Raw genomic sequence first — 16,906 nt, 5'->3', positions numbered from 1 at the left:
CCGGTGGTGAGGGGGTACATCAGGGTAGGAGTATGTGTTGGGAGAACCTTACTCATGGTGGCCAGGAAGCAAAGAGAAAGAAGGGGCTGCAGTTCTATTCCCTCTAAGGACGCATACCAGGAGACTTCCTTCCATTAGGCCCCGCCTCCTTAAAGGTTATACCACATCCTGTCAGGTCCAAAAATTGAAAAGTTCAGAGTTGTAACACTTCTTAACAACACAGGCTAGTGGCTACCTGGGCCTTTTGGGAGTATTTCAGTACAGATGCAGCTGTCTCTGGGGCCGACCGGAGAGCCAATCTCAAGGAACACCGTGTTTCTCTACCACCATTCAGGTCACTTCAGAGACAGAGTTGGTCCCACTCCTGAACACTGCATTAAGAATGATTAGGGGGCTGGGGATTTAGCTCAGTGGTAGAGCGCTTACCTAGGAAGCACAAGGCCCTGGGTTCGGTCCCCAGCTCCGAAAAAAAGAACCAAAAAAAAAAAAAAAGAATGATTAGAACACTCTAGCATTGCTGGAGGTTCCTGGATTGCTCCACCTCAGTCCTCAGGCTCCTCAGAGCACCCCAAGGCCCCAGTCCTCCCACCTATTGACACGTGGTCTCCAGCACCCAAGTCTCCGGGCTTCCTTGGTAAGCAGCCTGAGATGGGGAAGGCAGAGCCCACAGCTCAGAGACACACAGTGCCAGCCAAGGCTTATCCAGGTCTGGACCTATTCCCTGCCTGAGGTCTTGTGCTGGTCACCCCCCTCTCTGGTCTAGCAAGCTGCAGTGGCAAAGCTGGAAGGGCAGCATCATCCCTCAGTCCAAAGCCCCCTGACATGTGCAAGCAAGGCAGGGACTTGCCCAAGGTAGCTGAGCACCTTGACAGACACTGTGTATTTGCGCTTGCCAGGGAAGGTGTGATCCGCCACCTGCCCCTGATGTCAGACTTTCCGTGGTGCTTTTTATTAACTGGGAGATAAAGACTCAGTTAAATCTTGAGTAAATAACCAAACCTCTACCGAGAGGCTGGTGGGAGGCCCAGACCAGTTTCTCAATGACTGACACACCTTCCCTTGGCACCAACCAGAGGCATGCATTGGTGTCACCGGGGTGTGTGTGCGGTGGGGGAGGACTTAAGATTGCTGGCACGCCCCACTAAACTTTAAAAGACTGGTTTAATTGGTTTGTGGAGGGGCCCAGCCTTTCGACTTAAATGCCCCCTGGTGGCACCAGCAGAAGTCAGGACAGGAACAGATGATATCAAATGGGGTTGGAGACCTAAAGGGCTACACTTTTCATTTCCAGCAGAGTGAATGCTTTAACCTGCTTGTTCTAAAACGCCAGTTCAAACTGCATCCAAGCTGAATGCCAGACCCTCGGGAGCCCGTGGAGCCTGCTTCTGCCACGTGGCCTCATTCCCACGGGGCACTAGCACAACCTCTCGTCAGCAGAACACATCGAGAAGTTTCCGGGCTGTCGAAACAAAAGGGCACAAAGCCCACACTCTGGGGTTGAGATCTGATTAACAACCAGTGCTCTGGGAAGGGAGTCAGAAGGTGAAGGGAGCACACCATGGCTCGAGAGCATCTTACCACAGAATAGAAGGCACTCAACTCAAAAGCAACGTCGAGGCCTTGCATAGCAGGAGGTACCAGGGTGGCACTCAGGCCAAGCAAGGGGTAGGGTAGGAGGGCAAGTCTCGTTTGGCTGATGTAATTGTAGTCTCTGAGGCTTACTGCCTCTGTCTGTCCTGGAAGATTCGAGCCTCCACACAATCTTATCTAGGCCTGGAATATTTTCAGCCTCTGAGATTGCTGCTCAATGAGCTGAACTCTGACTGGATTGTCAACTCAGCTGTTCTGGCCCAAACTCTCCTCCAAGCTGACTGATTCAATCTGGCTTCTCTCAGGTTTTCCTGAGCTGCTCTGCTTAGCCTCATACTAACTTTGGCAACCTGTTCTAATCTTCTGGCTCATTCTGTCTTCACCTGTGTCCAGTCTGTTCTCTCTTGGCAACTTGTCTCTGTACTTGTCCCAGAAAAACACACTCTCTCTCTCTCTCTCTCTCTCTCTCTCTCTCTCTCTCTCTCTCTCTCTCTCTCTCTGTATTTCCCCACAAGCTTCCCTAAGTAGCCTCCCTTTCTTCTCTTGTCTCATGAGAGTTGGGCATATCCTATGCTGTCAAATCTCTGATTCGTCACTTTGCCCGCCACTCACTTAGACTTCACTTTCAAACACTGGTACTTCCTTCTACAAACTAACTTTACCGTCATTGTTTGGGATTAAAGGTGTGTGCTAAGGCTGAGCCGCACCACAACTAGAAACAGGGTTTTCCAGTAAATAACACGATCTCAGGGTTCACATTGTGATCAAATATCCTGGAACAAGATAAAGCCCGCCAGGAGGCAAAGTGAATACTGAAAGACACCCTCATGCCTTTAGCCTTGCGACCATCAGAGCCACAGAGGCCAGTGAATGCTCAGTTGTATCTTGTCCTACCCGACGGTCAAGAAAGCTGCATTGACTATTGAAGTTGGTGGCCTGAACTTTTCCTAGTGTTCCCAAGAGGGATTCTCATGAGAGGCTTGGTAAACAGTGGTCAGCTATTCCCCTCCCCTGGATCCTGAATTAAGCATGCTGTTTAACTCCATGACAAAGGCAAGGGTTCCACAAGATGCTCACACCCCAAAGTCAGGGCGATAAGATTAGGGGCACATTCCCAGTTCCCTTCCGTCAGTTGGCTTTTGCTTGAGCGCTCCAAATCATTCTTTTTTTTTTTTTTTTTTTAAGAGCAACTCAGCAAAATAAAATTCCAGATTATTGTTGGACACTGTTTCACACATATATCAAACAGGTCAAAACAAACAAACGAACAAACAAACAGCAACTTTATAGATAAGGAAACAGAAAAATAATCTTTTCCTTTTAACCATCTCAAACCTACATACAGCACAGCTAGGTACATACACAAAAAAGTTACTGGAATGCTCGGAATAAGATTATTTTTTCATTGTTGTTTTTGTTTTGTTTTGTTTTGTTTTGTTTTGTCAGTTTTGGACTTTCTTGTCATTGTCGTCGTCTCAGGCCTTGACTGCGCACTTGCGCAGTGGGTACAGCCGCTCCTTCCGCTGCTGTTTCTTGGTCTCCAGCCTCTCTTCAAGCTTGGTGAGCCGGCGGCGCATGGCTCTCGTCTTCTTGGGTCGCAGGTCCAGGGGCTTGTACTTCTTTCCCTTGTAGAATTTCCTGAGGTTTTCCTTTTGAATCTGATTAATGACAGTGAGGACCCGTGCGATGGATTTGCGTAGGACTCGTATCTTGGAGAGCTTGGACATGGCGCCGCCTGTCACTTTGGCTATGCGAAACTGGGACGGTTCCACCTTCAGATCGTCCAGTTGTTTCAACAGCTCCTCCTTCTTCTTGCCGTGCAGGTCACGTGCCTTAATCTTGGCCATTGCTGCGTTGTTCACGGATGAGGCCGCCCGGTTCGAGAGAGCTTGTTTTGTTTTTTACAAGCTTTTTTTTTTTTTTTCTCCTTTGAGACTATAACGAACGTGGTCACGCCACAAGTAAAGTCTGAAGTAGGGCAGAAAATACTCTGAAGGCTGGTTCGGTCACCCGTCATCATTAAAAATGGCTGACCCCTGGGGTTGGGGATTTAGCTCAGCGGTAGAGCGCTTGCCTAGCGAGCGCAAGGCCCTGGGTTCGGTCCCCAGCTCCGATAAAAAAAAATGCTGACCCCTAACACTGTGTATAAAAATACAAAATGTAAATAAACAATACAAACAAATTTTCCTTTTAAAGTATGTTTAAAAAAAAAAAAAAAAAACAGGGCCCGGGAAGTTCTGGTTCTCTTTTCCTCCCATGCTGCCAATTCATATTGTGGTTTTGGTGGGTGGTGGACAGCGTGTGTCATCTGTGGGTCGCACTGCCCTCTGTGGGAGGACGGGGCCTGTGGGAACGTGACCACGTTTAAATTCTGAGACGGGAAGTAGAGGGTGAATAGGTCACGGTTAGCTTTTCCTTTGGCTGTCTGGTCATCCTCATCGGTCTTCTGCTTCTTGGTGTCAACATCATCACCCTCATCATCCTCAGCTACTGCTTGCCCGTAGGAGCCTCAGCTTCCTCACCTTCATCTCCATCCTCTTCCTCACCATCATCTTCCCCTCCTTCTCTTCCTCCCCACCTTCTTCCTCTTTTTCATCTACCTCATTGTCAGCCTCCTTCCTGCTCCTCGTTTTCCTCATTTTGAGCGTCCCCATTGGCAGGTGCATCGCTTTCACTCTCTGCCTCCTTCACGGTTTCCTTCTTCTCCTTCAAGTCCTTGGTGATCTCAGAGCTGGTGTCCACTGCCAAATCTGACATGGTGGGGCACGCCGGTGGCCCACCAATGCAGCAAGTAAGAAATTAGTTGAGTTTGAAGACTCTGGCGAGAGAACTGCAGAGTCCGTGTTGGAGGAGGTGGTGGGCAGCAAAGGTGGCTGCAGTGAGCACAGAGCAGGACCAGGGAACAATGCAAAGATGGCTTTTCAGAGCAGCCAGTGGGGGTCCAAATCATTTTTACCACTCCTACTGCCCCCCCAACCTGTCCTAATGACCTCACCAGACAGAAAGAAAAGAACACTTGGGCCAGGCAATGTGGGTAAAGCCACATTGAACCAAGCTCGACTACCTGAACAATCCCAGAGTTCACATGGTATAAAGAAAGAATTGATGTCTGCAAACTGCGCTCTGACCCCTATTCTCGTGTTTGGCGTGTGCACGCACCCCATGTATACACTAAATAAATGTTAAAAGGTTTTTTTTTATTCTGAAAGAAGGTAGCAGCCTCATAGGGGCTGTTTACACAGCCTCCAGAATCAAGGGCAGCTACAGTCCTATAACAGATATCAGCACAGGTACCTGTGCACTGTAGCATCCACATGTACACCACATGCTACATGTGCACAGTACCTACCTGTACCTTATAGATGTATTACTTGCCTGTGGTGTGCTACATACATACTGCACACTATGTATGCATACTGCCCACTCACATGCATATTGCCTGCAGGGTCCAGGTCACATCATTTCCAGGGTGGCCCAACTACCTTTTTTTTTTTTTTTTTAGCTATCTGGGAGATTCTAACATGTAAATGCATTTGAGACCATAGGCTACTCATAGGAGACTCCAGTTTGTAGCTCCACTAGGACTCAGCCTGGGTTCAGGAAGGGGAACCCTACCCCATCCACCAACTGCAAGGACATGTGGCAGACATTGGGAAGACACAGAAGCTGAGCCATGGGCTTCTGGCCTCTCCTGTGGCTTTTGTTTCCACCGAGATCAGTGTTAATTATTCATCTCCAATCAGATCTTCCACTCTCCGACACCTGCCCAGCCGGAAGACAGGGAAGACAGTGAAGACAGGGAAAGCATCTATGGCCTTTGTGCTCAGAAGCAGCCCAGCCCTGGGATGAACAACAGGAGGCTCTGGCAACTTCTGTGGTGGAGGTGGAGGGTGAGCTGGGGACCCAGTCCAACCTGCTGATCTGCTTATTCTCCCAAGTGCCGGGGCTCCCACCCTCAGCCCCAACAGTGCAGAATCAGCCTTTGGGGTGCTTAGAGATTCTCTCTAAACATATTCCTCCTATATCCCACCTAGTAAGCTCCCAGGTTTGTAACCAGTTGTTGGGGTTTGATCTTGTGTACTGTGTATTCAGATGCTGATTTTGTGCCCATCTGTCTGGCTACAGTACAAACAATAAAATGGTCAAGCATCTCTGGTCTCAATGTTATGTAAACATTGTTTTCTATCATCTCTGATTGGTTAAAAAAGAGCTGATCAGCCTATGACTGGGCTGAAGAGGACAGTGGAGGTGGGACTTTGGATTCCAATGAGAGAGAGAGAACAGAAAGAGAAGAAAGGTATGGACAGAGCATGGGGAGACACCAGGAGAATTCGCCATGAGGACACACACGGAGCAGAGCAAGCCAGAGCAAGACTCAGATGGCAAGCAACAGGGCATTTATCTGGGTATTAACAGCCTAGGTGGATTAGAAGAGCCCAGAACCTGCCCAGCATAGTGCCAGCTTATAAAAATACCAGGTCTCTGGGTCTCTTCTTCAGGAACTATATGGGCTAGAGTGGGCATAGAAACCCCTGTGGAAGCAAAAGAGAGCATAGCAACCCCCCCCCCAAATGCTCTATACCCAGTAATAAATGTGCACTTTGCATTCCAAAAATATGACTTGGAATGTTCAGAGTAGCATCATGTTAGTTAGTAGTACTAACCCTAAAATGAGGTATCCTGAATGCTTACCTCCCACCCCCGCCCGACTATAGAACAGACACTCAGGCCACAGTGGAGTCACTAGGCAGAGGCCACATATGGAATATACTGTATATGTGAGCCACAGTCTCCCACACTGAGATAGTGATGCCCACAAACAGTAGGAAGCACAGTCAGGCAGCAGAGGTGCACACATGGTGTGTTAGCCAGAGGGACAGAACGTACAGAATGTGTGTGTCGGAGGGGGGGTGGAGGGAGGGAGAGAAAAGAATTAAAGCAGCTTACACGCTGTGGCTCAGCCAGTCCAACAATGGCTGTTTATTAATGGATGCTCTAAGACTCTTATAGTTCTTCAGTTCAGGAGGCTGGATGACTCGGCTGGTCTTCAGAATACACCAGAATCCCAAAGAAGTAGGCTCTAACGCCAGTGAAGGTCTTGCCAGCAAGAGCGAGAACAAACAGGCAAAGTGAGTTTCCTTCTTCCATGACCTTTATATATAAGCTGTTCCCGGAAACTGTGGTCCACATTAAAGGTGGGTCTTCCCACCTCAAAAGATCCACATTAAAAGCAAGTCTTCTCTCTTCAAATGACTTAATTAAGAAGAAGAAGAAGAAATCTCAGCACTGGCTCGGCAGTTAAGAGCACTGGCTGCTCTTCCAGAGGTCCAGAGTTCAATTCCCAGCACCCACATGGTGGCTCACAACCATCTGTGATGGGTTCGGGTGCCCTCTTTTGGTGTGTGGGAAAAGTGACAGTGTACTCACATAAAATAAATCTTTAAAAAAGAAAAAAAGAATCTCTCACATGTGTTCCCAGATCCTTAGGTTATAATTAGTACCAGATGTAGTCAAATTGACAACCAAGAATAGCTATCACAGGTGGGAAGAATCCACAGTATTCTTATAGCTTTAAACAGCAGCAGAAACAGTGTATAACATGAGAAGCCAGGTAGTACCTCTGACTTTCCTGTATTTTATACGTGTGGGGGGGAGTTAAAATGCAATAAAATAAAAACAAAAAAACCCTTGGTTAAAGGGTTGAAGAGTATTCAGAGGTCTGGGGATTGAGGAGAAGTTAACTGCTACATAGAATCAAGGGACACAGACACACACACACACACACACACACTCACTCACACATGCACACACACACACACACACATGCACACACACACACACATACACACACACACACACACACACACACAGGACCCTTCCTTATCCCATGCTTACCATCTCCATGAACTTGGCCCTATGCTGCCTGCTTTAGTTAGGGTTTCGTTACTGTAAAGAGACACCATGACAACTCTTATAAAGGGCAACATTTATGTAGCTCATAGGTTCAGAGGTTCAGTCCATTTTCATCAAGGCAGGAAGCATGGCAGCATCCAGGCAGGCATGGCACTGGAGGAGCTGAGAGTTCTACATCTTGTTCCAAAGGCAAACAGGAGAAGCCTGGTTTTTAGGCAGCTAGGAAGGTCTCTCAAATCCCACCCCCACGGTGACACTCTTCCTCCACCAAGGCCACACGTCCTAATAGTGCCACTCCATGGGCCAAGCGTATTCAAACCACCACACTGCCTATGCCTCAGCATCCCATGGGACTTCTAAGAAAAGGAAATCCAGGGCCTTGAGGCTGTACTTTTCCACTACAGAGAAGCCATCAATGGTCATCCAAGAGGTATAGCGACATCAGAGGCTGCATGGCCTATTTAGAAGAGCCTTCTTGAGCTCTTGCCTGGCCCTTTCTCATCAGAATTCTACACAACTATCCCCTCAGCCACTTCTGCTCTGCTTACTGGAGGATTTGCTCTTAAAATCCCCAGCCACCCTTCAAGTAGCCTTACTACCCTGAGGTACAGCAGGCCATAAGAAGCCCAAACAAGTTACATTAGTTATCTTTCACTTCACTGTGATAAAATACACAGTAAGAGGAAACTTAAGCTTGGAGAGGGTGATTGTGGCTCACGGTTTAAGGGGATACAGTTCATCACACTGGGGGAGGGGTGGCAGCAGTCACCACATGGTAATAGGATCATATGGCCGCTTCTTGTTACCTGGGGCCACTTGGAAAGTAGAGACTGATTTGGAAGTGGAAATGGGCAAGGCTTGTCCTCTAGCGATGTGATTCCCCCAGGAAAAGTCCATCTCCGGAGGATGCCACAGCCTCTTCAGCAGCACCACTAGCTGGGGACCGAGTGTGCAGGCATAGGAGCCTGTGAAGGTAAACTCATAGTACTATAGGGTCAGCGGAGACCACCTCTGTCTCAAACTGGTTCTTATCTTGCCCTCTCCAAGAAGGAAGTGGACAGATGGCAAAGTGTACAAGCAGAGGTACTTTAGGACTAACTCGGGGTTAAACTGAATACTACTGATTTCCATTGTGGGGTTAGACGATTCAGTGGGGGTGGTTTTGAACACTCCATAGCAGCAGGATGCTAACAGAGAGCGGTGGCAGTGCTCACATTTCGAGAGCAGCAGGTACCTGAAGCAGGGGGCAGGCCTTGATGTCTGGAGGATGAAAATGGCTGTGGGAACGAATTCTCACTCAAAGCTGAAGCTCTGAGGCTAAGGGATGCCAGTTAGGCCCTGAGTGGCTGAACGTGGGTAGGCAAAGAGGGAGAAAAATAGGACCAATCAGAGAAGAGTGTTCAGACCTATGGGGGTGGGGGAACCATGAGTCCACTGAAAGAGCCTCGAGTCTCAACCCTTTCTGTCATTTCTGTCTGTTCCAGTAACTATAGCCATTCTTGCTGGTAACTTCACTCATTGGAGGGTTTGTTTGTTGGTTGGTTTGGTTTGGTTTGGTTTTTGTTTTGTAATTTTTGTTTTTCTTTCTAGTGCAGCTGGCCCACTCATGGCTACCAGCAGGGAACTTGCTCTCTGGTCCTGAGCTTGCCCATTGTTGGAAGGTGTCAGACCCTCCTTATGGGAGGGTGAGGCCAACTGTCTGACCTAGAAGGAGAGACAACCCAGAGAGACCCCAAGACTCTAGGACAAGGGACTTGTACTCTCTATTACTGGTTGCTTCAACCCCCAGGCAGGGTGCAGCCCCAGAGACCCAAAGAAACCAACAGGGGAGCAATGTGGCAACTCTCTATTTTATGCTAATTTAAGCAGTGAATCACTGAAACGGGGACTTGCTGTAACCTGGAGCACCTCTGGAAGAAACCCAAATCAGGGAGCTTTGAGCAAAGAGAGCCCTGAGGAACCCTACCTAGGATGGATGCCCCTGGGGACACGAGAGCAGAGCTTCTGAATCTGCCACCAGGATCCTCTGGAAATGGCGTTGGTGACCTCACTGGGTGAGCAGTGGAGGTTTGTGAGGCCCGTGACTGAGAACAGGGTTGGTATCCTCTCCCAGCTCGGGCTCAGCCCATAGGAGAGTCGATCAGTCATGGCCTGAATTGGACTTGTGAAGCCAAAGGAAATCACTGGATGGCACAGCCTTGAAGAAGCTCTGGGAGCTAACAAGGTTTTAATATTTCAGAAGGTTCTAGGTCACTGCTGAAATGCTCTCTCTCTCTCTCTCTCTCTCTCTCTCTCTCTCTCTCTCTCCCTCTCTTCCCCCTCTGTCCCTTCTTTTCTTCTTTTATTCCTCTCTCTCTCTCTTCCCCCTCCCTCCCTTCTTTTCTTCTTTTATTTTCCCCGCCTCTCTCTCCCTCCCCCTCCCTCTGACAGGGTTTCTCTGTGTAGCCCGGCTATCCTGGAACTCCCTCTGTAGACCAGGCTGACCCTGAACTCTAAGGTCTGCCTGCCTCTGCATCCCAAGTGCTAGGATCAAAGGTGCATGTGCACCACCACCACCACTCAGCTTGAGATGCTATATCTAAGGCCTGCAATTTTAGAGGCATCATTGGCATTGCTTACTGGGCCTTCTAGAGGATCAGGACTCAGGTGCTGGGCAGCCCACCTGGGCTACAGTCACTCTTTGATCTTTGAGGATGAGGGATGTCTGGTGGATGTCAGAGACAGGCAACTTTGGGCCCAGCTCCATGTGCCTCAGTGTAGTTGCAGGGAGCAGAGCTGGAAGACCCTAGGGCTGCAGTTGCCCATCAGGAGCCAAAATACAAGACCTAAGTCAGAGCATTGGAAAAACAAGGATCAAGATGTCATCTCAACACGTCGCTAGGCTGCTCTTTGTCATGGAGGCAACAGGAATAAAGACGGGATTCAGCCTGGGATCAAAGTTACAACCATCTTCTTTGCAGGAGGTGGAGGAAAGATAGGGGTGGGGTGTGTGTCAGAAAACAAGCCAGTCATTGGTTCAAAGGACCAAGGTTCAGAAAATAAAGTCAAGAATATGGACCCAACCAGAATATGCATGTTCAAACCCTCACACTTCAAAATCAGCAAAATTGACTTATTAAAAAAACCCTCAGAATATAGTGCTGTGAGCAGAAGAGAACGAGGCTCAATGAAATAAAATTGGACAGGCCCCCAGGGCATCTCAGTTGATGATGGAAAATTCCAAGTGTCCTCATTCTCTCTCAGGCCTCTGATTGAGGACGCCCACAGCAGCTGGGTGCTCTAACACGGCCCGAAGGCCCCAGGGCCAGGGACATCTGGGAATGGGGGCAGGGGCAGGAAGGAAATGAACTTTGGGGGTCAGACAGACCTGGACTTATTCCTCATTTAACACTGTGTAGCTTAAATTGGCCCAGGTTGCTTCTGTGAAGACAATTGGTTGATTTATAAATTGGCTTGGGGCAGCCCCTACCCGAGAACAGCCAGAGCTCAAGAGGCATGATGAAAACTCAGCTCGCAGTGGGTGTCTGCTTTGGAAATTTAAAGCCAGGGAAAAAGAGTTTTTCAATTCATATCATGACCTCAATGTTAAATGCCGTTTTCCGGGGTTGGGGATTTAGCTCAGTGGTAGAGCGCTTGCCTAACAAGCACAAGGCCCTGGGTTCGGTCCCCAGCTCTGGAAAAAAAAAAAAAAGAAATTAAAAAAAAAATGCCGTTTTCCTAGTCTTCGAGAAGATTCTTCCCTCTGAAGCAGAAGGAACCATCTCACCTAACAGGACATTTGTAGTGACTCGATGTTCTGGACCAGAATCCCTCAGGCCCATATCCCACACTGGAACCCATAGTGATAGGGGGTTATCTCTTGTCCTGGGCCTTTCAGAGTTGCCGCTGAAACTAGGGCTTTGGCACAGAGCTGAGCATAGAGAACATGAGGCAGGGAAAAATGATGCAAAAGGAAAAGAAGAGAGAGAAAGAAGGGAGGAGGTGCTGAAAGAAAGAAAAGAGGAAGGACAGAGAAGAGAGGTTAAGACTGTCACGAAGTCTTCCCAGTCATTTCTGTTCCTCTTTACCCAGGATGCCGGCAGCCATGTTGGCAGGCTCAAAAGGCTGTGGCTGGTCCAAGTCACTTCAAAACTTCCCATTTCAGGCCCTTCCTACCAGGCCTACCGGAAGGACAACCTTCAGAACTGTCTGAACACAGAGGAGATACCTGTGTGTCATTTCCTAGAGAACACCCCGAAGACACGGGGCTTTGGAATCAGACAGGTCTGGGTTTGAATCTCAGCTATTTCGCTCAGCTAAACCTGGCCACCCCCCATCCCTCCACCCCCCCCGTAGCATGGGGGTTAGGGATGCATGCTCCTGTGGTTTGCACGTTAAATGAACTAGGCCCTTTGCAAAGGACCTGAGTTCCCGTGGCTCCATAGTAGATCCTGTGGTTCCACAGTGGCTCCTGTACAGTGGACCTGAGTCAGTTACCATAGAGAAGCAGGGAGAGTCTAGGCCCAGAACTGCAAAGGGCTCCATACTATCATCTCCTGCCTTTGGACCTGGCATTTGTGCTATTAGAGTTGCATTTGAAAAAACATGGTGCGAGTAAGGGTTAGGGGAAAGGAGGCTGGAATGATGGTCTTGCATTGGGGCCTGAATTTGGTTCTTAGCACTCACCTTAGGTAGTTCACACTGCTATAACTCCAAATCCAGAGGATCCACCACCTCTGGCCTCCAAGGACCCACCCACAGTCCTGTGCACATAACCCCAGACCCCAGACTCACTCACTCTCTCTCTCTCTCTCTCTCTCTCTCTCTCTCTCTCTCTCTCACACACACACACACACACACACACACAGAGACACACAGACACACAGACACACAATTATTTTATCGTTGTTTTTCGAGACAGGGTTTCTCTGTGTCGCTCTGATTGTCCTGAAACTAGCTCTGTAGACCAGGCTGGCCTTGAACTCACGGACAGCCTGCCTGCCTCTGCCTCCTGAGCGCTGGGATTAAACATATGCACCGCCACCGTCCCGCTCGCATAATTTTTAGAATAAAATTAATAGTTTAAATTTGGGTTGGGTAGTAGTTAGACGGTAAAGTGTTTGCCTCGCAGGCATGAGGACCCGTGTGTGACCCCTATAACCCACGTTTTGAAAGCTGGGCTCGTGGCACATGTTTATAACCCCTGTGCTAACGAGGTGGAGGCAGGTGAGGACTCTGGGGCTCACTGGCCAACCATCCTACTCGGCAAGTTCCAACCCAGAGATTCTGTCGAAATATCAGGAATGGCACTTGAAGAACAATGGCACCCGAGGTTGTTCTTTGGCCATCGTACTCTCCTGCATCCACGTATACGAGTTTATGCACACATACGCTTGTGCACACACATATGGAGGGTCTGACTCAGGAAGCTGAGGGCAGGCCCCGGAGTGTGCATTTCTCTCAGCACCAAGTGAGAGCAATGATGCCCCGGCTTTCTTCCATGGAGACAGGAGACCTATTTCCTGGCCAGTGCCTGGGCCAGCCTGCCTGGGCCGTTCAGCAGCCTTGAATGGCAGGGCCTCCCTGCCTGTCAGCCCAGGTGCAGCAGTTTGCCTAAGGACTATCTAATACAATATGGTTTGGGGGTCAGGACCTCTCTCCTCTGAAAGCATCCATGGGCTGCAGCTGGTAAGCTATTGTTTCCTACTCAAAGGGAAAGTGTCATTAGTGCCCTGTGCGATGGGAAAGGGCACAGGAGCTGGGCTTGTGTTAATAATAGTCCTTCCTTAATGGGCTGAGCAAGACTGTGTGTGGGCCTCTGGGCAGGACAGGCCTCTCTTCTCCGTGCAGAGGCTCTCCTGTCTCACCCGTCTGGCCCTCAGCACTCCTGGGTACATTTCCCTCCCAGGCGCCCACGTTTTCTGGGCTATGCCAGCTCCCCAGAACTACCTTTAGAGAGCCACAAACTCACTGGCTTAACATAAGAGTGTTTATCTCTTGGTTTTGCAGGCTGGAGCTGTGAGGTCAGGTTCTTAACAGGGCCACTCTCCCCCCAAATCCTCTGTGGAGCCTCCTTCAGTGGCTAAGTGGCCTCCATGTCCCTTGACTGCTTCATTCCAATCTGTCTTCACATGGTATCCTCCCGCTCTCTCTGTCTCCCTCTCTGTTGTTTTTCTCTGTGTGCACACGCGCATGAGTATGCCATGAGGAACCTGTGGGAGTCAGAGGAGGACCTCAGGAGTCTGTTTTCTCCCTCCACTTTTGCAGGGTCGCTCTGGCCGGTTGTCACTGTGGTGGATACCCCAGGCTAGAAGGCCAGCAGAGCTTCTAAGGTCTCCCCTGCCTCCCATCTCATCATCGGCATGCTGGGATTGCAGATGGGGACCAGCACATGCAGGTTTCTACCTGAGGTCCAGGAATCTGAATTGTTTGGGTTGCACGGCAAGCACTTTCACCCTCGGTCCTCGTAAGGACACCAATCGCGTTGGACTTAGGGTGACCCTCACTGCGGTAGGAAACCCATCCGACTTAGTCACAGCTGCAAAGGGACCTGTTTCCAAGTAAAGTTAAAGAGAGGACACTGAAGGTTTTGAGAGGATCCAAGCCAACCTATGACAGAAGGTTAGAAGGACTTGGGCTCCAGGGACATCCTGAATCCCTGCAACACCTAAGACCCAGGGGGCCTTAGTTTGCTCAACTGTAGGTGAGAAGTCTCTCTTCCCTCCCTGGACACCATAAGGATCACAGAGAATATCTTTTCGGGAGAGGTGTATTTGCCTTTGCACGTGCATGTGTGTGTGCATGTGTGCATGTGTGCATGGGATCCAGAAGAGGGCATCAGGTGGCCTCTTCTCTATCACCATCCCTCTAGTCCCTTGAGGCAGCACATCTTCCTGAACCTTGAGCTCTCTCGACTAAGCTGCAGACAGCTGCCCCAACAATCCTCCTGCATTCACCCACTTGGAGCTGGGGCTACCGGTCCATGCCAGAGACGTGGCTTCTTATGTGGGTGCCGAGATCCAAACTCCGATCTTGATGAGCATGTAGCAAGCTCTCTTGACCACAGAACCACCTCTCCACCCTGGAGAAATGTCTTCTGAACCTCGAGGGGATGCTGAAAGAGGCAGAGAGGCTACGACCTCTGGATCTCAGCAGCGGAGTAGCAGAACCTTGCCTCCCTTCCGAGGGAATGGGAAGTTAAGCAGGAAATATCCTGGTGAACCTGGAGAGCCCACGCCAACTGTGTCACTTTGGGGGAAGGTGGCAGCATTGTTCCTGTCACTCCTGAAGGGCTGGAACTCTCCGTACCAATGGGCCCCACGGTCTGCCCCAGAATACACTGAAATGGCTTTTATCACCATCCTGGGCCTGTGTGGGTGGCCACTCAAAGCATAGCTCATCCCTGGAAGGCTCTCCAGCAGTGATGACTGCAGAGAGTTCTGGCTGAAGCACCCACATCTAGAAGCAAGGCCTTCCCAAAGCATGTTAGATGAAAGTGGCCTTTATTAAGTGCCTCTTCACTCAATTGCGTTTTCTGCTAAACAGAACATTTGATTAAAGGGTCTGAGGATAAATTATTACCAACCACTAATGATTACATTTAAAAGAGCAATACAGAATTTAGAACAGGGCTTAAAGAAGTTACAATACCTAGTGGGGCTTTTTTGTTTTTGTTTTTGTTTTGTTTGTTGGGGTTGGGACACTTTAAGCGTTTAAGTCCTGAAAGTTTAAGCAGAAAAGGAATTGACTGGCTCATAACACTACAAAGTTGGGGGGTGGCGCATGGAATTCAGACACAGCTGGATCCAGGGATTCAAACCCAGCAGTGTCTTCTTAAGGGTCACCCTTGTTCTTAGAAGGGACTCTCACAGCAGCAGCAGAGACAGCCACTGGTTCTCCAGCTTTTCATTATGACACTGTGTCAGCACTTGCTTGTCCCCAGCAGCATCCTCAGCTAAGGAAGGTTCTCTGGTCCAGGTCCCTCCAATCTCTAGCCCAGGGAACAGGAGCTCTCTCTGGCCACTCCTTTAGGTCAGAGGGGCCAAAGTTAACCAAGGCCTAAGGGAGTGGATGCACCCTGGATAGATCATACGAATGGGCGAGGGATGAGTAAGAAAGCAAGAGACTCTTTAATAAGTCCATGACTCTGGGGACATTATCTGTGAAGCCTTCAGCAACTTCCCTCCCTGCTCCCTCAACCCTGAGCCTTGACTCAAATTGAACACAAAATGTAGTCATCCTCAACTCAGCTCCTGGAAGCTAAGGAATGTGTGAAGGGCCTCCTGGTCACTGTGGTGTGCACAAAGGAGGCCACCTGACCCCGGACAGCTGACCCCAGCAGGGACAGGAGCTGTGTGTGCACTTGTTAGGGCTCGCTACATCTAGCCCTTTCTTGGACTATCTCAGCGTTTTTCCACCGAGAACTCTGCCTGGCTCCAGCTGCAACATTTACTTCTCTGTGAGACCTGCACTACTGCCTAAACTGGAAGCTCTCATTCTGTCCTTGTATCTTTTTCCAACTGTCTCCTCACTGTAGTTACAGGCCCAGGCACTGCAGCCCCACCACAACTGAGCTCAGGGCCCCACTCACATTGATGTCTCCTCCACTGCTTCTCTGACTCTTTTCATTCAGTCTGTTAGATCATTGGGGAAAGGCTTGGTCACATCTGTTTTAGGGAGACCCAGAATCCTGTCATCAAATTCCCTACATCCCACATGTTAGGCTAGGCTCTGTCCTATAACCTGCCTTGCTCGACACAGAGTCACCATCATGTCACCATCCTGGTTGACTTCCTTTCCACAGACTGAGCAGGTGATCTGGGCTGGGCCCCCACAGGGAGCCGATTCCCTTGCCGTTGACAAGCAAATTCCTGTCAGGGAGAGAGATGCACCTTGACCCCTGAAGCAGGGCACTGAGTGCACTCATGGCCCGGCCAAGGAGCCAAGGAGCCAAGGAAAGGAAGGCTTCAGGCAGTCTCGTAGAGAGAGCAAAACACAATCATTACAGCAATGATAGACGCTGGCTGATTGAACACATTCTTCTCAGCCAAACCTGAAATTACTTGCGCTATTGATGGAGGCCTAATGGGAAAGGCAAAAGTCCCCCCACAGGGAGCCCTGCTGAGCCCCTGATGGTTACAGGGACTGCTGGCCTCCAGCCCGGGGGACACCTCCTTTCTGAAACTCCATCTTGTCTACATCCACTCAGAGCCACTGCCTGTGCCTGGGGCTATGGCCTGGGGTCCTCAGAAAGTGCTCATGGGGCAGGGGAGTGTCTCGTAGCTACTGTCAACCCTATGTGGAGTAGGGACTAATTGACCAGTCCTCACCACAAATATTCATTAGTAGACAAATACTGCTGTCCCCTCTGCCTACACCCTCACAACCAAACTTCCATTCTAGGCTCCAGGACCCACCCAAACAG

At 49.6% G+C, this 16,906-nt stretch overlaps 1 non-coding gene and 1 pseudogene across 1 annotated transcript; one reads left to right on the top strand and one right to left on the bottom strand.

The window, feature by feature from the left end:
• Positions 1-3,059: 3,059 nt before the first annotated feature.
• LOC120093238 (60S ribosomal protein L35-like) lies at positions 3,060-3,479 on the bottom strand (annotated as a pseudogene).
• A 7,622-nt stretch (positions 3,480-11,101) lies between these two features.
• On the top strand, positions 11,102-11,182 carry Trnav-aac13 (transfer RNA valine (anticodon AAC) 13). Its single transcript has one exon. It is a non-coding gene; the product is annotated as a tRNA-Val (tRNA).
• The last annotated feature ends 5,724 nt before the right edge of the window (positions 11,183-16,906 follow it).

This window comes from Rattus norvegicus, chromosome 6 (genome assembly GCF_021556685.1).
Source record: "Rattus norvegicus strain SHRSP/BbbUtx chromosome 6, alternate assembly SHRSP_T2T, whole genome shotgun sequence".
NCBI classification, from domain to species: domain Eukaryota; kingdom Metazoa; phylum Chordata; class Mammalia; order Rodentia; family Muridae; genus Rattus; species Rattus norvegicus.
The sequence above is the reverse complement of the archived record's forward strand: the minus strand, read 5'-3'. Positions and strand labels throughout refer to the sequence as shown.